Genomic DNA, 23957 nt, shown 5'->3' with positions numbered 1-23957 from the left:
CTTTGCTTAGCATAATGCTACAAACTAGTGTTTTAGCTGAACCTTAAAGAATGATTCTAGGTTGAGTAAAAAGGCACGGTTATGTTTATAGACTGGAGAAACAGATATGGGAATGAGTACCTTTCCTGGATAATGAAACAAGCATTGAAGTTTAGAGCTGTAGGTTTAATTTCGCTAATTAAAAAAGCATTGGTTTTTGGTCTCTGGAGGATCTCATTGGGATTACAAAGGGGCTTGATGATGTTAAAATATAACAAGGAGCCCAAAAGATTACCTTGTATTGGTGTGTTTTTTTGAATTTCTATTAAAAATTTTTTTTTAAAATATATTTTATTGATTTTTTACAGAGAGGAAGGGAGAGAGAGAGAGAGAGAGAGAGAGAGTTAGAAACATCGATGAGAGAGAAACATCGATCAGCTGCCTCCTGCACATCTCCCACTGGGGATGTGCCCACAACCCAGGTACATGCCCTTGACCGGAATCGAACCTGGGACCTTTCAGTCCACAGGTTTTGGCTTGAATTTCTATTTTAAATTTATTGAAAATAATTTTTAGACTTTAAAATGATTTTAAACACTTTAACAAGATTATACAATACTGTTATGCATATATAAAATGAAATATATGTCGCCGAAACCGGTTTGGCTCAGTGGATGGAGTGTCGGCCTGCGGACTGGAGGGTCCCGTGTTTGATTCCGGTCAAGGGCATGTACCTGGGTTGCGGGCACATCCCCAGTGGGAGATGTGCAGGAGGCAGCTGATTGATGTTTCTCTCTCATCAATGTTTCTAACTCTCTCTCTCCCTTCCTCTCTGTGAAAAATGAATAAAATATATTTAAAAAATATATATATGTCAGATACACTAGTTAAGGTATTCGTAAATATTCTTCACAGATTCAGAGTGTCTTGAATCATTTTTGACTCCGTTATTGATGCCTGTGCATTCCCTCAGTGTGGCTCTCTATGCTGTGGAGAGCAATGGTGGTACATCTGTTCTTTTAGAGTCCTTCACTGTTTGGGGGAAATTTTCTTTCAGTCTACACACAATCATTTTGCAAGTTTTGATGCTGTGTTTCTCTTGATCTTACAAGAAAATGTCAGTGAAACAATAGCTAAGTCATAGTAATTCCTCAAAAGTCCTTTTTAAAAAAATTTAAATTCTTTATTGTTGAAAGTATTACATAAGTCTCCTCTTTCCTCCATTGACCTCTCCCTGGCTGACCCCAACCCCCATCTAATCTAATAAAAGACAAACATGCAAATTGACCATACCTTTGCTATGCCTTAAGCCATGCCCACCAACCAATCAGAGTGTCTCTATGCAAATTAACCCAACCAAGATGTCGGCCGGCAGCCAGGGAGCTGGAGAGACCAGGAGGCTTGGTTGCTCCAGTGATGGAGGAAGCCAAGCTTCCCGCCTGCCACAGCCTGCTCAGCTCCACTGAAGGCAAAAAAGTTTCAATTATAGAAGGTAAATAAATCTCAGAATAAAAAGAAAAAAGAAAAAAAGGAGAGGCTGGGAGCTTCTGTCACCGGGGGGGGGGGCTTGGCCAGCCTGAAAACGGCCTCAGCCCCTCACCCAGAATGGCTAGACACCCCAGTGGGGACCCCCCCACCCTAAAGGGGGTGTGGCCAGCCTGAAAACAGCCATCAGCCCCTCACCCAGGCTGGCCAGGCACCCCAGTGGGGACTCCCACCCTGAAAGGGGTGTGATCAGCCTGCAAACAGCCATCAGCCCCTCACCCAGGCTGGCCAGGCACCCCAGTGGGAACCCCCACCCTGAAGGGGGTGTGACCAGGCTGCAAACACCCATCAGTCCCTCACCTAGGCTGGCCAGGCACCTCAGCGGGACCCCCACCCTGATCCGGGACACCCTTCAGGGAAAACCAGCCGGCCCCCACCCATGCACCAGGCCTCTATCCTATATAATAAAAGGGTAATATGCAAACTGACCCTAACAGCAGAATGACTGGGAATGACTGGTCACTCTGACACATACTGACCCCTGGGGGCGGATGCTCAATGTAGGAGCTGCCCCCTGGTGGTCACTGCACTCCCACAGGGGGAGCTCTGCTCAGCCACAAGCCAGGCTGATGGCTGCCAGTACAGCGGTGGTGGGAGCCTCTCCTGCCTCCTCAGCAGCACTAAGGATGTCCTACTGCAGCTTAGGCCTGCTCCCCACTGGCAAGTGGACATCCCCCGAGGACTCCTGGGCTGCCAGAGGGATGTCTGATTGCCAGCTTAGGCCCACTCCCCCTGGGGAGTGGGCCTAAGCCAGCAGGTGGTCATCCCCCGAGGGGTCCCAGACTGTGAGAGGACACAGGTTGGGCTGAGGGACCCCTCTCCCCCCCTTCCCGTGTGCACAAATTTTTGTGTACCGGGCCTTTAGTTATATTATTATAAAACTCACAGTGTTAAAAATGCAGTACTCTTTTTACCTGATTCTTTTTTCAAATTGGGTAAACTTTTGTCTTGGTTTATTCAGACTTTTTAGAAAACTGGCAGCTCTTGGTGTTTCTGTGGAAGATAGAAATTAGAAAGAGGAAGAGCCCAGTGGCAAGTTGAAGTCTATATGAAATAAAGTTCCTGGAGATTTTCATTCATGGTTAGCTTAAACTTGCACAATACCTTAGGAAAGAGATACTTTTTTCTTATGGATAGAAGAGTAGTGTGGTGACCATTGGTGGCTTGTCTCCGGGAAGCTTCTTAAGGACATTCTGGGGAAATACAGCATTGAGCTGTGAGTTTCAGGCATTTGAGAGAATAAGGTTCAGATGATTAAGTGGCCTAAGGCAGGCAGGGGGGAGTGTCTTTGCTTCTCTTCTCTATTCGTACCTTTTCTGTCCCTAAAACTGTGTCATCCTGTATGTTGGAGGTCACTGACTCTATGGCTTACTGCAGCTTTCCTTATTTATTTATTTATTTATTTTCCAGTATTTAACATATATGCTAAATCTGTTATTTATTTTTTAAGTCTTTGTTGTTTAAAATATTACATAAGTCTCCTTTTTCCCCCATTGATCTCTCCCTGGCTGACCCCAACCCCCAGCACATGCCATCCCCCCCTCCCCCATCTGTGTCCATTGCTTATGCTCATGTGCATGCATATAAGTCCTTTGGTTGAGATGTTACCCTCACCCCCCCACCCCTTTTCTCATAGGTTGGACAATCTGTTCGATATTTCTATGACTGGTTCTATTTTTGTTCAGTTTATGTTGTTCATTATATTTCACAAATGAGTGAGACCATGTGATATTTTCTCTGACTGGCTTATTTCGCTTAGCATAATGCTTTCCAGTTATTTCCATGCTGTTGCAAATGTTAAGAATTTCTTCTTTTTCATAGCAGCAATAGTATTCCATTGTATAGATGTACCACAGTTTTCTAATCCACTCATCTGCTGATCGGCACTTAGGCTGTTTCCAAATCTTAACTATTGTAAATTATGCCGCTATGAACATAGGGGTACATATATCCTTTGTGATTGGTGTTTCAGTAGCTTTTCTTAAAGTGGGATATGGACCCACCAATTTAAGGGATTTGTGAGTAAAAGAGATGCCGAGACTTATATACATATCTACTGCGTGGTTCCCAAAGTTTGGGTTTTATAACCCTGCATTTTAACAAGCATTCTATACGATTCTTAAGCACACTGAAATTTAAGAGAACGACTCTCTTATAGAATTTTCTATTATTGGTTAAGTGAAGCCCCACCATATATTATGGTGGAACTACTGCTCCCCTTCAGGGAAGCACAATTACAGGCTACAAAGACCTATTTGCTTTATGGTAAGGGAGCTGGTAAAGTGCAGCCGTTAGGGATTTTCTGCTGCTCAAGATAGTGCTAGAGATCGTTTTGTTTACACAGTTGTAAGGAAACTTATGTTTATGTATTGAATAAGATATGTATGATATTTCAGGGGTTTCTATGTGATCATTTTTAGATATTTACTTAAATACAGATGAAGGAAACTAATACCTTTCTTATATTTGAATTTGACTGATTCAGAAGACTTTAAGGGCATAATTTCATTTATGCTCTGAAGAGCTGATGTGAATTGTCCCAAGAAACATTTGTGAAGCAAATATGCCTAAAATAGGTTCAAACTGAGACTTTTGCTTCTTACTAGCATGTGTGACCTTGGGCAAAACTCTTAACCTTTTAAAAAAGTATTTAATGTTGATGAGTGTTTAGGGGAAGTTGATGATGTGTTGTCGAAACCATTTTAGGACATTATTTGCTTAAGCATTTGCAATATCAGACTTCTGGTCTTACCATGATGGTGTGTGGACATTTTTCTTCTCAGGTGCAATACATAAATAAAAGGTGGACAGAAAAAAAAACACCCCTCTGTCGAACTCTTATTTTTTAAAGCACACTTAGAGGCAGAAGAAAAGTACAGATTACAAAAAGATGTGTAAGAGAGGGTAGGCAGTACATCAGAGAAACGTGGAGAGTAGTAAGGTCCCAGGAATAGCTGATCTCAGAAATCTCAACTTTGAAAGATAATATCCTTTGTATGTGGCAATGGGAGCAGATAAAAAGGTGAGCAGGTTGAAAAGGCCCTTGAGGACAAGGTTTAGTACAACTAGGTGAGGTAGTAGAGCTGAATGTCACAATTACTGCACAAATATGCCATATTAGCAGGAAGTGATGTGTCTTTGTGGAAGCAGTGGAGAGAATTTTTGACTTATCAAGCTTGAAAGACTATACTAATACATAAGGAGTGTTTTGAAGTTAGTGAGAAAGAGATCAGCCTGGTAGGAAGAAAGGGCAAATGAGACGAGCAGAGTTTATGGAAAAGATACTAAGAATGGCCCTTAAACATAAGGAACTAAGTAAGAGGAGCAAATTAAAACCAAATAGCCATACCCATTTGGTTCCTGATTTTTATTAGCAAGAGTTCAGATAATTATGAATACTACATTATCCAAATCTTAGTTTGAGTTTTGAATAACAAGGGATTTATTGAAAATGTATCTTTGAGCCTGGCCAGCATTGCTCAGTGGTTGAGCTTCGACCTATGAACCAGGAGGTCACGGTTCGATTTCATTCTGGGGGTTCGATTCCGTTCTGGGCACGTGCCTGGGTTGCAGGCTCCATTCCCATTGGGGGGCATGCAGGAGGCAGCCAATCAGTGAATCTCATTATTGATGTTTTTATCTCTCTCTTCCTCTCCTTTCCTCTCTGTTCAAAAAAAAAAAAAAATTCTATGTTTGGTTCCTGAGTTTGTGAAATGAGATTTCATATAGGGGGATTTACCTAAACCCTGCATTAACCCTTTGTCATCTTTTAGCAGATTAGTAAAAAATTTGAAAGTACAGAAACAGATCCATACATAGGTTGCTGGTGGAAGTACAAATTGTTATAACCTTTGTCTTTGGGGGCCAATTTTGGTATTATTTGTTAAAATTATAAATGCATGCAGCCATTGGCCAAAATCTTTAATCATGTCACTTGGTATGAGAGATGATTATGTGTTGATTAAAATGGCAAGAGCAAAAGGGAATTAAATATTGTTCAAGCAGCTAAAACAGGGGTGGGCAAACTTTTTGACTTGAGGGCCACAATGGGTTCTTAAACTGGACCGGAGGGCCGGAACAAAAGCATGGATGGAGTGTTTGTGTGAACTAATATAAATTCAAAGTAAACATCATTACATAAAAGGGTACGGTCTTTTTTTTTTTTTTTAGTTTTATTCATTTCAAACGGGCTGGATCTGGCCTGCGGGCCGTAGTTTGCCCACGGCTGGGCTAAAACATGTAGTTTTGGGGTTTCAGTGTAAATATCAAAGAAACTAATTAGAAGATGGACACAGACTTTAAATTTTACTTTTACTAAGATATTATTTACAGCTCTTGCTGGTTTGGCTCAGTGGCAGCGGTTGTCAACCTGTGGGTTGCGACCCCTTTGGCGGTCGAACAACCCTTTCACAGGGGTCGCCTAAGTCCATCCTGCATATCAGATATTTACATTACCATTCATAACAGTAGCAACATTACAGTTATGAAGTAGCAACGAAAATAATTTTATGGTTGGGTCACAACATGAGAAACTGTATTTAAAGGGCCAGACGGTTGAGAACCACTGGGATAGAGCGTCAGCTGGTGGACTGGACGGTTCCGGGTTCGATTCTGGTCAAGGGCACATACCTCGGTTGAAGTGGGAAGCAACCAATTGATGTGTCTCGCACATCGATGTTTCTCTCTCTCTCTGTCTCTCCCTTGCCCTTCCACTCTCCAAAAATCAGTGGAAAAGTATCCTTCCGTGAGGATTAACAACAAAAGAAAGATATTATTTACATAAAGTCCAATCACTCTTTTTATTATACAGTTCTGTGAGTTTTGGCAAATAGTTGTATATAATCATCAGAATCAAGATATATTTCAGTTCTAGTATCTCTACCCCACAAATCCCTCCAAAACACTAAACCCTCAATTTTGCGGGCCTCAATTTAACGGACTTTGGGTTTAATGGACAAAATTTTTGTTCCGTATGTCGTATGTGAAAATTGACACCCTGTTAATTTAAAAATGCTTTTAACCAAGATTTGCTTATAATTAAATTTAACAGGTTAATTTTTTTGTTATTAATTTACTGTTATTGTTAACAAAATTTAATTAATAGGCCATATGTTGTAAAAAACACTAGTAATTTCACAGACATAAATAAATATTACATATCTACAACTATAGTCTACATATTTAAATCCAAGAGCCACTGCTTGTAAACAATGTTGGGCGAATGATTAGCATGTGATCACACTGTATCACATGTGGTAATTGGTTTCTTTTGTCATGTGGTGTGACTTTCTGTGGCAGTTTTAACCTGTGCCACCTATGTTCTGACATGCACTAAGCCACGCCCCAGCTGAGTGCTTTTGTTTATTTGTGGTGATGGGTGAATGCACACATTTACTAAACCTATTCAGTATAAACTTAAAATTACAGTAATACATATAGAAAACTTTTCTGTGAAATTAAACTTCATACATACGTAATTTTAATTACAAAAACGTGCCTACATAAGTAAAAACGGGTAAACTGATTAGTCAGTTTTTTTCTAACCGTCATTCAGAAAACCTACTTTATTGTATAATGGACTTTGGGCTTTAACTCACACCCCCTAACCTGAATTAGTAAGTTTTACTATACTCCATGGTATAGTCCAGTGGTCGGCAAACCCCGGCTCGCAAGCCACATGCGGCTCTTTGGCCCCTTGAGTGTGGCTCTTCCACAAAATACCACGTGCGGGCACACACGTACAGTTCAATTGAAACTTCGTGGCCCATACGCAGAAGTCGGTTTTCGGCCTGGGTGAGTCTATTTTGAAGAAGTGGCTTTAGAAGAAGTTTGGGGTGTCGGTCGGTCGGGTGATGGGAGATGTGGTGTAGGTGGGCCGCGGGATACGTAGCGCGGGGTAGGTACATTGTTTTGAGGTATGTTCGCTGAGGTCGACCCCTTCCAACTCTCCCATCCACACTCATCTATCTGAAACAAGTATACAAGACGAGTGTGGATGGGAGAGTTGGAAGGGGTTGACCTCAGCGAACATACCTCAATCAGATTGAGGACGTTTTTAGCAAAGGCCAGTTTAGGAGTACCCTAATTAAGTTAATAACAATGTACCTACCTATATAGTTTAAGTTTAAAAAATTTGGCTCTCAAAAGAAATTTCAATCGTTGTACTGTTGATATTTGGCTCTGTTGACTAATGAGTTTGCTGAGCACTGGTATAGTCATTCTCCTCAACCTGAGCCCCTGGGAACCATTGATCTGTTTTTCATCCATTTTTCTTTCCCTTTTGACTGTCATATAAATGGAATCATACAATAAGTAGCCTATTGAATCTGGCTACCTTCACTTAGCATAGTGCTTTTTAAGATTCAGCCTCATATGTGTGTAATGATATGCAAAACAGAAGCCATGCCTTTAAAATGGGTAATTACAAAAGTACTAAAAGGAAATATAGGAAGTTGCTGAGAGAACTTATAGCAATAATTTTTTTCCCCACCTAATTTTTTTTTCTGTTGACTTTACATTCAGTATTGTTCTGTGTTGGTTTCAGATGTGCGGCATGGTACTGGAGAATCACCCGCTTTGCAGAGTAGTCCCCCAGTGTATTGTCTTTAGGTGAGAGCAGAGTTTGGCTGACTTCAGCACTGGCTGATTGTTTTGGGACACATATACAAAAATGTTCATTTAATAAATTAATTATTTCTTAAAAGAAAGATTCGGCCTCATCATATGTATCAGATGTGTGTGTTTTATTATTGAGTAGTATGCCATTGTATGGATATAACAATTTGCATATCCATTCACCAGTTGAGGGACATTTGGGCTGTTTTCCACCTTTTGATGATTACAAATAAAGTCGCCTAGAAGTTTTAAAGTTTTTACATTTTAGTCTAGCATTCTTTTTGACTTAATTTTTCCATATGATACAAGGTATGGGTTAAGGAACTTTTTTTTGGCATATGGATATCTAATTGTTTGAAAAGACTGTCTTTCTTTATTGAAGTGCATGGGTACCTTTGGCAAAAACCAAGTGACCACATGTGTGTGGGTCTATTTCAGGTCTCTATTCCGTTGCTCTGTTTTGATCACCATTCACATTGTCTTTATTACAGTAACGTTACAGTAAGCCTTGATATAGAGTATAGTGTGAGTCCTCCAAATTTGTTCATTTTCAAAATTGTTTTGGCTATTCTAATTCCTTTGCCTTTTCAACTAAGAATCAGTTTGTTGAGTAAAAAAGAAAATCTTGCTAGAATTTTGATTAGACATTTCAAAGTTTTACTTTGGTATAATACCAGATTCACAAAAAGTAGCAAAATAATGTAACAGGGATTATATATACCCTTCACCTAATTTCCCTCATTGGTAATATCTTGCATAACTATAGTACAACTAGAGGCCCAGTGCATGAAATTCGTGCACTGGGGGGGGGGGTCCCCTCAGTCCAGCCTGCACTCTCTCCAATCCGGGACATCCCTCTCAAAAGCCTGGACCACTGGCTCCTAATCACTCGCTTGCCTGCCTGGTCGCCCCTCACTGCCCCCTGCTGCCGGCCAGGTTGCCCCCAACTGCCCCCTCCCTGCTGGCCTGGTTGCCCCTAACTGCCTCCTTCTGCTGGCCTGGTTGCACCTAACTGCCCCACCTGCTGGCCTGGTCACCCCCAACTGCCCCCCTGCTGGCATGGTTGCCCCCAACTGTCCCCCTTTCCAGCCTGGTCACCCCTCACAGCCTCCCCCCCCCCCCCCTGGCCTGGTTGCTCCACACAGCCTGCTTATTCAGTTGTTTGTCATCTCTCACTAACACCCCTGCTGGCCTGGTTGTAGGCAGCCATCTTGTGAGGGTGTGAGGGTTAATTTGCATATTACAGCTTCATTATATAGGATATCAAGACCAGGAAATTGATATTGATATTATTTACAAAGTTTATTCAGATTTTGAAGTTATACGTGCTTTCATTTATGTGGCTGTGTTTGTGTATTGATAATTCTATGAAATTTTATCACGTGTGTAGATGGTTTTAACCACTGCCACCATTAAGATACAGAACTGTTCCATTATCACAAAGATCCCCTCATATACTTGTTTATAGTTACACTCACCTTCCTCTATTCTGTTTCTAATCCCTAGCAACCATTAATGTGTCCTCCATAATTTTGTTATTTTGAAGGCTGTTATATAAATGGAAACCATTGCTTCTCGGCCTTTTGGCTAAGATCAAGTGTAGTATAAATGGAAACCATACAGTATGTAACCTGTTGAGATTGGCTCCCCCCATTCAAATTATTCTCTTTAGTTACATCCAAGTTTTTATATTCCAACAGGTAATTCCTTTCTATTACTGTGTTGTATTCCATGGTATGGATGTACTGCAGTTTGGTTACTATTCACTCATTGAAGGACATTTGGATTTGTATTAGTTTGCTAAAGCTGCCCATAATAAAGTACCACAAACTGGGTGGCTTATGGGAATTTATAGTTTCACAGTTCTGGAGACTAGAAATACTAGACTAAGACTAAGGTGTCAGCAGGGTTGCTTTCTTCTGTGGGCTGTGAGAGAGAATCTGTTTATGCCTCTTCCCTAGCTTCTGGTGGCTGCTAGCAATCTTTGGTGTACTCAGTTTATAGAAGAATCGCCTTGGTGTCTGCCTTTATCTTCACACTAGTGGCCCAGTGCATGAAATTCGTGCACATTAACACATTGTATGTGGGAAACGTATTTATACGTTTTACTTATACGTTTTACGTTGACTGGTAGTAGAGCGCGGGATATGTATTAATACATTTTTTATAGACTAGCGGTAGAATGCGGGTAATGTATAAATACGTAAACTAAAGTTATCGTAATTTTACTGAACGTTGCCATTTGCGCAAAAAATTAGGAAAAATGGCCCGCGCCACCTGTTAGCGCACGATAAAAACTACCTGCAAACAATGTGTTAAAAGGGAATTAATTAGAGGAAATATTTTAATAATTGCTATTTGCCCTTTCTCTATAATAGAAGTGTCAGAGGGGTTGGGGGGGTGCATTCTCAAGTCCCCTGGTTCGGTGCCACGCAGTATCAGGTCCCTGCTGATTGCTCATTATGGCTTGTAACGGGAACCCCACCTCTGCTGTGGGCACAGCCATCTTGTGTTATGGGAACCCTGCCTCCACTGTGGGCGCAGTAATATTGTTCCGGCGTGACAGAGTGAGGGTCAATTTGCATATCACCTCTATTATATAGGATGATATTCTTACTGTGTACATGTCTGTCATCAAATTTCCTCCTTTTTTTGGTTAATTCTCACCTGAGGATATTTTTTTTCATTGATTTTTAGAGAGAGAGAGTGGGAGGGAGGGTGAGAGAGGGGAGAGAAATATATATATATATATATATATATATATATATATATATAGAGAGAGAGAGAGAGAGAGAGAGAGAGAGAGAGAGAGATATGTGAGAGAGACCCATCAATTGGTTGCCTCCCGCACAAGCCCCGACCAGCCTGGGGATTGAACCTGCAATCTAGGTACATGCCCTTGACTAGGGAATTGAACCCCTGACCTTTTGGTGCATGGGCTGGCACTCTTAACCATTGAGCACACAGGCCAGTGTTTTTATTTAAATATTTTACTCTTTTTTTTTTTTAAGATGTTTGCTTTAAATATATGTTTATTGATTACAGAGAGGAAGAAAGAGGAAGAGAGATAGAAACATCAATGATGAGAGAGAATTATTGATCAGCTGCCTGCTGCACGCCCCCTACTGGGGATCGAGCCTGCAACCCGGGCATGTGCCTTTGACAGGAATTGAACCTGGGACCCTTCAGTCCACAGGCCAACACTCTATCCATTGAGCCAAACCGGCTATGGCCATTTTCCTTTTTTTATAAGGATAGTAGTCATTGAATTAGGGCCCACACAAGTGCCCTCATTTTAACTTGATAACTTCTGTAAAGACCCTAACTCCAAATAAGATCACATTCCAAGGTACTTGAGGGTAGGACTTCAAAATATGAATTTTGGGGTGACAGAATTCAACCTATAATAGAGTTGTTTTCAATTTCTGGCTATTACAAGTAAATCTGCTATGAACATTCTTGTACACATTTTTTGTGTGGACATAGATTTTTAATTTTGGGGGGATAAAATGCTTAGTAGTAAGATTGCTTGTTCTTAATGGCAAATGTGTATATGGTTTTAAAATCTAAATTTTAAAAATTTATTGAGATATAATTTACATATAAGTTGTACAATATGTTGATTTGATACATTTACATATTGCAATATGATAATTACCATAGCTTTAGCTAATGTTCTATTCCATCACATAATCATTGTATCTTTTTTTGTGGTGAAGCATGTATGGTGTTTCAAAGAAAACTCCTAAACTTTTTACCATTTCACATTTGAATCAGTTTCTTTGCATCTCTGCTATGGTTTGGGTTTGCCACTACTTTTTATTGTGACTATTCTAACAGGTATAATGATGGCTCATGTGGTTTTTGCATTTCCTTCAATTAAATTTCAGCATGTGTTATTAAAGTTTTTTGTTTTAATTAAAAATATATTTTTATTGATTTTGGAGAGAGATATATAGAAACATCAACAATGAGAATCATTGATCGGCTGCCTCTTGCACGCCCCCTACTGGGGATCGAGCCCACAACCCGGGCATGTGCCCTTGACCAGAATCTAACCTGGCATTCAGTCTGCGGGTCGCCCAATGCTCTATCCACTGAGCGAAACCAGCTAGGGCTATTATAAAAGCTTTTTAGATAATCACCTTTTTTTCTCTTACACCTTAAACTCGATTGTTGATATCATTAACATGATTACTTATTTGCTAGTGGTATAGTAAAAAGAAAATAACTCCAGATGAACAGAATCAGCAGTGCAACAAAACTATTAAGTAAAGTTTAACTTTTCTTTATATTTTTTTGTCCTTGGAATTCATCCCACTGTGGATAAAGTTTTGATTTTTTTTAAAATATATTTTATTGATTTTTTACAGAGAGGAAGGGAGAGAGATAGAGAGTTAGAAACATCGATGAGAGAGAAACATCCATCAGCTGCCTCCTGCACATCTCCTACTGGGGATGTGCCTGAAACCCAGGTACATGCCCTTGACCGGAATCGAACCTGGGACCTTTCAGTCCGCAGGCCGGCGCTCTATCCACTGAGCCAAACCGGTTTTGGCAAAGTTTTGATTTTTAAACTTACTATAAATGCTTTCACTGTATGCTCATGACATTTATTTGATGTACATTGTAGATTAGGTTTATTTTTAATTTTTTACGATCTTACGCATTTCAAAAATTCAGTTTCATAGTTTTTGAACAGGCAATTTATTTTCCTAAATCAAAATATAAAATTATATAAAAAGGTATACACAGAAGTCTCCAGAGATTCCTGCCCCCTTATTCATTCTTTCATCCCCTCCCCTATATTGGCAACCTAAAAAAAAGTTTCTTATTAATTCCAGTATGTCTTTTTGTGCAGACAAACAAATGCATATACACACATATATACATTTTTATTTTATAGTTAGTTCTTTAAGGTAATATGCTGATCAACACAATTTGTTGCATGCATTTGATATTAAGTGCCAGACCTAATAGTTGTTAAGAGTTGTGTTGATGCCCTACCAGTGGTCGGCCAACTACAGCTTGCGAGCCACATGCGGCTCTTTGGGCCCTTGAGTGTGGCTCTTCCACAAAATACTGGCTCCTCCACAAAATACCAACTTCTGCGCATGGGCCACGAAGTTTCAGTTGCACTGTACGTGCGCACCTGCTCGTGGTATTTTGTGGAAGAGCCACACTCAAGGGGCTAAAGAGCCGTGTGTGGCTCGCAAGCCGCTGTTTGCTGACCACGGCCTAACTGGTTTGGCTCAGTGGATAGAGCATCGGCCTGCGGACTGAAGGGTCCCAGGTTTGATTCCATTGAAGGACATGCACCTTGGTTGCGGGCACATCCCCAGTAGGAGGTGTGCAGGAGGCAGCTGATGGATGTTTCTCTCTCATCGATGTTTCTAACTCTCTATCCCTCTCCCTTCCTCTCTGTAAAAAATCAATAAAATATATATATTTTAAAAAGAGTTATGTTGATGATGTGTTTCATGGTGTGAGAGTTGAATCTGCCACACTGATTTCTGAACCATTTCATGATCTGCAAGTTATGATCAATATGAATTAGTGAGGTAGGTTCACTAGTAACTCTGTTAATGATTGTATAGCCACTTCAGCAGTGGAGACACTGCTTGTTGCTCTGTAACTTTGGACAGAAAAAGAGACAGGTAAAAATATCTTCCAGTACCTAGTAAGTTGTTATTGCTAGCCAAAGCAGTTCATACAGGATGGATGGGGGTTGGGGCAGAATATAATGAAGTAAAACAGTCAAGTAAAGTGTTATGAGTAGGATAATTGGCAAACATTAGCAGAATAATTTATAAGAAGCAGTTGGAGAAGAAAACTTTTTTCCCTTTTTTGTTTGGAATATATTAATCAGGAATGCTAAGCATAATTGCTGATGGTAGAGAGTGTTTTTCTTGATGAAAAGAGCATTTTGAGCATTTTTGCCAAATTAATTATAAAATAAGATGGCAAATATTTTTTTAAACTGTATTTGTTGATTTCAGAGAGGAAGGGAGAAGGAGAGAGAGATAGAAACATCAATGATGAGAATCATTGATTGGCTGCCTCCTCACACCCCCTACTCGGGATTGAGCCCTCAACATAGACATGTGCCCTGACTAGGAATTGACGCTCAAACTTTGAGCCACAACAGCCAGCCCAAATATTTCTTTTTTACAAAAATAAGTTGTTATTGATTTGAGAGAGAGAGAGAGAGAAAGAAAGGGGAAGGGGGAGAGAGAGAGAGTAGAAACATCAAAGGAAACATTGATAAGCTGCCTCCTGCACAACCCGTACTGGGGATCAAGGCAGAAACCCAGGCATGTGTTCTGACCAGGTATGGAACCAGTTACCTCTTGATGCATAGGACGCTGCTCAATCAACTGAGCCATACTGGTTGGGCCGTAGAATAAGATGGGAGATATTTGCACATGAAGAATCTCCTTATACATGTTCTCAGATTTTGCTATATTATTTGCCAGAAATTTTTTTGTGAAGTGGATCATTACCACAAATTGTTTTCTAAAGAATAATTTTCTAATTGAGAAGTTTCTTTCCTGACTGAATGGCTTAGCAGACAAATCATTGGTACAACAAAAAATGTTTTAAATGCAAAGTTGCAATAACTATAAATTCAAGATACTAGTTTCAGGTTCTCGGCAATATACTTTAAAATATACCTAATACATGTAAACACTAGTTATACTGTATGTTCTATTTGCATTTAATAATATATTGTGTGGGGCAAAAGTAATTTTACAGTTGTATGTGAAACATAGTTTATTCTTTTTTTTAAAACCATTATTATTATTATTTTTTTTATTGCTTAAAGTATTACAAAGGGTATTACATATGTATCCATTTTATCCCCCCGCCCTAGACAGTCCCCTAGCCTCCCCTATCCCCCAGTGTCTTATGTCCATTGGTTATGCTTATATGCATGCATACAAGTCCTTTAGTTGATCTCTTACCCCCCTACCTCCTGCCCCCCAACCCTCCCCGGCCTTCCCGCTGCAGTTTGACAATCTGTTTGAGGCAGCTCTGCCTCTGTATCTATTTTTTTTCTTCCAGATATTTTATTTTATTTTATTTTATTTTATTTTATTTTATTTTATTTTTTTTATTGCTTAAAGTATTACAAAGGGTATTACATATGTATCCATTTTATCCCCCCGCCCTAGACAGTCCCCTAGCCTCCCCTATCACCCAGTGTCTTATGTCCATTGGTTATGCTTATATGCATGCATACAAGTCCTTCAGTTGATCTCTTACCCCACTACCTCCTGCCCCCCAACCCTCCCCGGCCTTCCCGCTGCAGTTTGACAATCTGTTTGAGGCAGCTCTGCCTCTGTATCTATTATTGTTCAAAAGTTTATAATGGTCTCTATTGTCCATGAATGAGTGAGATCATGTGGTATTTTTCCTTTATTGACTGAAAACCATTATTATTGATTTCAGAGAGGAAGGGAGGGAGGGAGGGAGGGAGGGAGAGAGAGAGAGAGAGAGACATCCATGATGAGAGAGAATCATTGGTCAGCTGCCTTCTGCATGCCCCTTACTGGAGATCGAGCCCAAAACCCAGGCATATGCTCTGACCGGGAATCAAACTGTGATCTGGTTCATAGGTCGACGCTCAACCACAGAGCCATGCCAGTTGGGCTCAAATTTAAATTCTTTATTGTTTAAAGTATTACATATGTCTCCTTTTTCCCCCATTGACCTCTCCCCAACCACTTCCACTCCCCTACTGTCTGTGTCCATTGGTTATGCTTATATGCATGCATACAAGTCCTTTGGTTGATCTCCCCCTCCCCCCCCTTCTCTCTGAGGTTTGGTAGTCTGTTTGATGCTTCTGTGTCTCTGGATCTATTTTTGTTCATTATATTCCACAAATGAGTGAAATAATGTGATATTTATCTTTCTCCGACTGGCTTATTTCGCTTAGCATAATGCTCTCCAGGTCCATCCATGCTGTTGCCAGTAGTAAGAGTTTCTTTTTTACAGCAGTGTGGTATTCCATTGTGTAGGTGTACCACACACAGTTTATTCTTGCATTATAATTTATTGTATTATTTTCCATATGAACAACTGTAAACCTACTTTTGCCCCCTACCCTTTATTGGTTCTTATTAATAGTAAATGTTTGCTGAATCTTTATTAGCATTTATAGATTTACATTTCAAAAGATAGCAGTAGTTAAGGTGTATAGTATTCTTTTTTAGTAGAAAGGTATTGTCCAGTAATTGGTGATTGGTAAAATCTTGTGAGTTTGTGTGACATGAGGGAAACTTGCTTGATAAAAGGGGGTTTAAATTTAATTTCTTATTGTGCTAAACTCTACCCCCCCCCACCCAAATAACATTTGCCATTTGAATCATTTTTAAGTGGGCAGTTCAGCAGTGTTAAGTAAATTGATCTTTTTGTGAAACAGATTTCTGGAACTTTTGTCTCCAAAATCTGAAACTTTATACCCATTAAACAACAACTCCCCCTTTTGACCTCCCTCACTCCCTGGTAACCACAATCTACTTGTTGTTTCTTTGAATTGTACTACTATTGTCTACGGCCATACCACCCTGAACGCGTCCGATCTCGTCTGAATTGTACTACTATTTAGATACCTCATGTAATAGAATCATATAGTTCAGGGGTGGTCAAAAGTAGCTGTATAGTGTGAGTACACAAAACAGTTAATAAAGCCATTGTAATAATCATTACCTGCATATCTTTTTCCATATGAGCAACTGTAAACCTACTTTTGCCCACCCCTGTGTTTCTCTTTCTGTGACTGACTGGCTTATTTCAAATTTATTATAATGCCCGGAAGGTTCATCCATGTTGTAGCATCTGACAGGATTTCCTTTCTTAAGGATGAATAATATTTCATTGTATGTATATCACGTTTTGTTTACCTATTAAACTGTTGATAGTGATGTGGTCTGCTTCTACCTCTTGGCTATTATAAATAGTGCTGCTTTGAATATGGTTGTTGCAACTATTTCTTTGAGACCCAACTTTCAATTATTTTGGACATATACCTGGAAGTGGGGATTGCTAGATCATATGGCAGTTTTATTTAAAAATTTTTGAGGAGCTTCCATGTTGTTTTACATAGTAGTTGTGCAGTTTTACAATCCTACAGTACATGGATATTAAATTTTTCCACATTAAAACATATATATATTGATTTTTTGCAGAGAGGAAGGGAGAGGGATAGAGAGTTAGAAACATCGATGAGAGAGAAACATCGACCAGCTGCCTCCTGCACACCTCCTACTGGGGGTGTGCCCGCGATCAAGGTACATGCCCTTGACCGGAATCGAACCCGGGACCTTTCAGTCCGCAGGCAGATGCTCTATCCACTGAGCCAAACCGGTTAGGGCGATTTTTCCACATCTTTGCAGACACTTTTTATTGTGTCTTTTTTATTCTAGCCATCCCAGAGGGTGTGGAATGGCATTTCATCGTGGTTTTGATCCAAGTTCTTTGCCTATTTTTAATTTAGGTTATTTGATTTTTTTGTTGTTGTCGAGTTGTAGGAATTGTTTATATATAGTGGATATTAACTTCGTATCAGGCATATGGTTTGCACATATTTTCTCTCATTCTGTAGGTTGCCTTTTCACTCTGTTAATGGTGTCCTTTCATGTGTAAAAGTTTCTGTGTAGTCCTGTTTATTTTTCCTTTTTTTTACATTGTTCTTTTTGTCCTATCTAAAAGACCATTGCCAAGTTCAGTGTTATGGCGTTTTCCCCCTGTTCCTCCCCCCCCCCAGGAGTTTTATAATTTTAGGTCTTAATGTTTAGATCTTTAGTCCATTTTGAATTAATATTTGTATATGGTATGAGATAATGAATGGTCCTATTTCATTCTTTTGCACGTGGACATCTAGTTTTCCCAGCACCATTTGTTGAAGAGACTGTCCTTTCCCCATTGAGTGGTCTTGGGCCCTTTTAAAGAAAATATGTAGGTCAGGTTTTATTTCTGGCCTCTCCATTGTATTCCATTGGTCTGTATGTTTGTATGCCAGTCCTACATTTTTTTTTTATTACTGTAGCTTGGTGATATGTTTTGAAATTAGGAAGTGTCATGCCTTCAACTTTGTTCCTTCTTTCTAAGTTATTTTAGTTATTTGGAGTCCCTTGAATTGTATGATGAATTTTTCTATTTCTGTAAGAAAGTGTTCTTGGGATTATGTTGAACCTGTAGATTGCTTTGGGTATTATGGACATCCTTATAATATTACGTCTTCCAATCACGAATGGAGTGTCTTTCCATTTATTTGTGTTTTGTTTAATTTCACTCAGCAATGTTTTGTATCTTTCAGTGTATGCCTTTCACCCTCTTGGCTAGATTTATTCAGGGTATTTTATTCTTCTGGTGCTATTGTAAATGGAAATTGTTTTCTTAATTTCCTTTTTTGATTGTTCATTGTTTGTATATAGAAGCACATGTTGATTTGTATCCTGCAACTTTGCTGGCTATTTATTTTAACAGGTTTTCGTGTGTGTGTGTGTGTGTGTGTGTGTGTGTGTGTGTGTGTGTGTGTTTGTAATCTTTAGGGGTTTTACATATAATAGCATATCATCTGTGAATGTAGATAATATTATGTCTTCCTTTCTAATTTGGATGTCTTTTTATTTCTTTTTCTTGCCTGATTGTCTTGGGTAGGACTTAAAATATTGTGTTGAATAGAAGTGATAAGAGTAGGCATTCTTGCTTTGTTCCTGATATTAGCATAAGCTTCTCATAAGTGGCCTTTATTATGTTGGGTCACATTCCTTCTATTCCTAGTTTGTTTAGTATTTTTATCATGAAAAGGTGTTGAATCTTATCAAATGCTTTTTCTGCATCAGTTGAGATGATCATAAGTTTTTTTTGTTGGTTTTTTTTTTGTCTTAAGACATCATTGTTTAATACTATAGCTATTTCCAACCCTTTTCATCTCATGGCACACAAACTAATTACAAAAGTTCTGTGACGCACCCAAAAATATATATTTTTTGCTGATCTGACAAAAAAAAAAATAGGCGTAATTTTGATTCATTCACACTGGATGGCTATGGTGTTGGCATTTTTTAAATTTGACAACTAAGGGAAAAGAAGTTAGTGCCCCCTGACTAAATGGTGAGGTATTACATGTTTTAAAAATTCTTTTGGCACACCACTGTGCCTCTTATAGCACACCTATTGAAAATCACTGGTTTGATATAGTAATATTCCATGAACACACTATTGATTTTTTCCCCCATCATTCTCTTAAAGTAGTGCGTTACAGTGATTGATTTTCATATGTTGAACCAGCCTTGCATTCTGGGAATAAATACCACTTGGTCATGTGCTATTGAATGGTTTACTAGTTTTGTTAAGAGTTTTTGTATTGATATTCATCTGGAATATTCATCTATAGGTTTTTTTATAGTGTCTTTATCTGGTTTCAATTTAATTAAAAATAATTTACATGTTTTAATATTTATTTAGGAAAGCTTAAGGTTAGAGAGAATTCAAATAATTTTACAGTACAATATATGCGTGATTTTTCCTGTCATTGACATTGTGTAGAATTAACAAATGAAGAACCAGCCTCTTAGATCTGAAATAAGAAATGGAACGTACCTACTATATATTGTTTTTCATAAACTTCATTGTGGAAGTATATTTGATTTCTGAGCTTGAGCATGAATATAATTCAAGTCTATGAATTGTGCACTGTGAGTAGGTAGAAAGATTAGTGATTTTTATCACGTGGATGCTAATTCTAGAAACTTTTTCTAATCAGAAGTGGAAGGTACAAAAATACTAAAGATGTAGCATGCTGCATTTTGTGGTCATATTAAAATGAAAAAATTGTGGTTAGTAACTGCAATTCTAAATTTTAGATTAAAATTTCCCATCATTGTCTATAAAGCTGTTTAATGTACACTTTGGCTTTATTATTGTTTATTAATTGAATTGTATATCCATCTTCATAAGAATTATTAATAGACTGAATATTTCAGTTAGATACTTTCTACTACCTTGAATAAATAAATGTGAAAGTTTTTGATGTAATCAATTAGAGTACTATGTGAAATAAAATATTTCGATTTCTCTTGAAATCCAGGCAGGATTATCCTGTCTTCATCTACTTTGCTATGAAATCTGCCTATTACTTGAAATCTGCCAGTGAGCCAGTGGTGCCCAGTGTGAATGGGTGTGATAATAATAATGCACTGTGCTTATATCATATTGTATACCATTTACGAGTGTTAACATGTGAATTTAGCTCGTTGTTGTAATTAATTACTCTTGAATAATATGTGAATTCTGAGGGACCTTGTTTAGTGAAGGCTGTGTTTTGTTTTTTTCTTATTTTCTGTCTTGAGACCACTTGGCTTGAATTAAAAGAACTTTGAAACAATTATTTTATGAAGAAATCAGCAGATTTTATAGAAATGGAAGTAGAAAGTGTTTTTGTTACTGAATTTAACTTGGAATATAAATTTTGAGTAACAGACTATAAACATATATTCATTATAGCTAACTTGAAAAGTTATGGTGATCAAGTTTCAGTTTTTTAGATCTCTGTTTATATTAAAAGCAGTACTTGTGAGAGTGTGTACTTGAATTTAACATACAGAATTAATCTATTATGACCTAATCCTTTTTAATCCAGTAATTACATATGAATGTATTTAAAAAACCTTTAATGGCTGGATACTGAACACTTGAGCCTAAGGAATTGGTTTTACAGTATATTATGCAACCTATCTATAAAATGCGTTCCCTTAGTTTTCAGTAAGGAGAAAAAGAAGTTAGTTGTTTTTGGATATATTTTTCCCGCAAAGGGAAATAGTAGTTGAGAGTTAAAGCAAATTTCATTTCTATGCTTTATCCTCCAAAGCTGTTGGAATGTTAACTCTTTTATAGTAGTTATAGAGAATTGGTACATGTGATAAAAATCTCAAAAGTTTTTCCTTGACATTAGGTGAGAGCTCCACCTTGTGATCTTTGAGCATATTCTTAAAATTAATAAACTATAGTAGACCAGAAATGATGTGATAAGTTTGCCTGTTTAACTTAATACTTTTATTGAGCATTACATGTTCTTACAGTTTTGGGTTTCCTAACTTAGGTCAAATGGTATTAAGTACATTTAGTCTTTACTTGTAAATTTTTTAATGTAAGCCTTTGGAGGAAGCAAATTGTATTTTTATACAGCTGTAGACATTTAAAATAAAAAGGGAAAATTTCTCGGCTCTTCCTGCAGATGAAGTTTCCATTCTTAACACCCCCCCCCCCCCCACACACACACCAATGCTAACTTACCCATTGTTCTGGCTCCTTTAACTACAAAGCTATTTTAATGTATAATTTTGAGCAATGAAGAACTATTTGGGTGGTAAATTGGTTATTTAGCGGATGATTAAAACAGTGAAAATTCAGATACATGGAATTTAGTATTCCTCTATTTAATGTTAGGTGGCTGTAGAGTTAGGTGCCTTGTAGAAATAAATATAAAATATATTTTAAATCCTCACCCAAAGATAGGCTTATTGGTCTTTTTTAGAGAGGGGAACAGAGAAAGGGGAAAGAGAGAGGGAGAGAAAAACAGAGACAGAGACCAGACATGGATTTGAGAGAGAACATCAATTGGTCCCTACCCGAGGATGGTACCTACTACCTAAGGTGTATGTACCCTGACCGGGAATCAAACCCATAACCTTCTGGTATACTGGAAGATGCTCCACCCAACTGAGTCACACCGGTCAGGGTGGAATAAATATATTTTCACATTTATTGCAGGTTTCCATAAGGGCAAGGATTATTACTCTCGTTTTTCACCACCATATGCCTAGTACCCTGCACTGCATTTGGCACATGGTAGATATTTTTAATTGGTTGGATGGATTTTTAATATTTAGAAACTTTTTTTAAAAAACAAGTATTTTACTAGGAATAGAGAGTTGGCCAATTTAATATTTTTTTTCTAAATCTGTTAGGTGGTATTTCTTTTTTTAAAAATAGACTCCTTGTCTGGGAGACTCACATCTTTATAAATTCCATTTTTCTTTTGTGTTTGCTTTGGTTTCTAGTTTCCAAGCACATGTTAGTATAACCTTATACTGAGCAAATTAATTTGACCTGACAATACTTCTAATTAGTTCACTAGAAATTTTGTGTTATGTAGAGGAATGTAGTATATCACACTACTTATTTTTTATTTAGTACTCTGCTTTTCAGAGCTTATACATTCTTTTTGTCCTTAGGAGAATATATCTATGAACTATCTTTTTTAAAAAAAATATATTTTATTGATTTTTTTGCAGAGAGGAAGGGAGAGGGATAATAGAGAGTTTAGAAACATCGATGAGAGAGAAACATCCATCAGCTGCCTCCTGCACACCTCCTACTGGGGATGTGCCCGCAACCAAGGTACATGCCCTTGACCGGAATCAAACCTGGGACCTTTCAGTCCACAGGCCGACGCTCTATCCACTGAGCCAAACCGGTTAGGGCTATGAACTATCTTTAATGTCTGCGTAAAAATTGTATATTAAGGGATGCAGCAAGTTTGGTTTTATAAAATGCCCAGAGAGAGTGGGGACAGGTAGGCCGACAAACTGAGTAAGCACTTTCTTGCCATCTAGATAACCTGACATGTTGGTTAGAACTTATTTATCTCTATACCTCTCCAGCTCTCTTTAAAAAACCAAAATTTTCTTTCTTAAAAAATACTTTTCTTTTTATTTTTTTAAAAAATATTTTTATTGATTTCAGAAAGGAAGGGAGAGGTAGGAGGTAGATAGAGATAGAAACATCAATGATGAGGGATCGAGCCTACAACCCAGGCATGAGCCCTTGAGCAGAATCGAACCTGGGACCCTTTTAGTCCGCAGGCTCATGCTCTGTCCACTGAGCCGAACCAGTGAGGGCAATGCTTTTCTTTTTAAATAAGTTTGGATTTTTAGGAAGCTAGGTGTGTCCCACATGTAATGGCAAGCCTCAGAATTCTGGTGTACTATTTAGATAACTTCTTAGGTTACAATAAGATTAACAGTGGTTTTGCGGAGCAATCCTGTGACCATGATTTATTAGAAGAAGACCATGCTAATAGTCACATCTAAACAAAGATTTTATAATGTGATTATTCTTTAGAATAAAAAAAGTAAGCTAAAAGTGATGGTATAGACAACCCTGGATTATTCAGGGCTTACTTTGTGGATTATTAGTTCTTGTTTCTCTTACTACCTCATTATTTTGTTATTAATAGTAGCTTCATTAGAGTGAGCTGGGAAATGCTGTGCTTTGAGTAGCCACTTATTGATGTTTTTAGAGCTGTAGAATTAATGGAAAAACCAAATTACCAGTTTCTTGTATAACGTCTGCTCCATTGGAAAGATCATTAGAAGTTTATTAGTATATGATATTTGAACATTTATTATTATTGGACATGTTTAGTCTGATCTGCTTTTTCTTTAGGTGGCCAGCAAGTCCTAGATTCACTTGGAAAGAAAAGCATAAGAAAATTATAAAAGAAAGTTACACATATAAGATTAAAAGCTCTAGACTCAGCCTATTTTATCTCTCTTTATTTGTTACAGACTTGTCATTTGCTCTTAGGTCATTCTTTCATTTAAGAACAGCATCGTTGATCTTCAAAACTAGAAATAATACTCTTCCTATGGCCAAATTTACACTGTTGTCCACATGACATTATTGGTATTTAAATTGATTACAAGTTCGTTGAGGGAAAGGGAATAGATTAGAGCTAGCATTTTCTCCCTTTCCTATTCAACACAATGTGGTATAGTCATGAAGTGGTTATCTAATCTAATAATAGA

At 38.3% G+C, this 23957-nt stretch overlaps 1 protein-coding gene and 1 pseudogene across 10 annotated transcripts in view; both read left to right on the top strand.

Moving 5' to 3' along the window:
- STAG2 (STAG2 cohesin complex component) overlaps positions 1-23957 on the top strand; it is a 154308-nt gene that overhangs the window by 43197 nt on the left and 87154 nt on the right. The window lies entirely within an intron of this gene.
- On the top strand, positions 9707-9872 carry LOC132225478 (U2 spliceosomal RNA; annotated as a pseudogene).

The sequence above is a fragment of the Myotis daubentonii genome, chromosome X, assembly GCF_963259705.1.
Source record: "Myotis daubentonii chromosome X, mMyoDau2.1, whole genome shotgun sequence".
NCBI classification, from domain to species: domain Eukaryota; kingdom Metazoa; phylum Chordata; class Mammalia; order Chiroptera; family Vespertilionidae; genus Myotis; species Myotis daubentonii.
The sequence above is the reverse complement of the archived record's forward strand: the minus strand, read 5'-3'. Positions and strand labels throughout refer to the sequence as shown.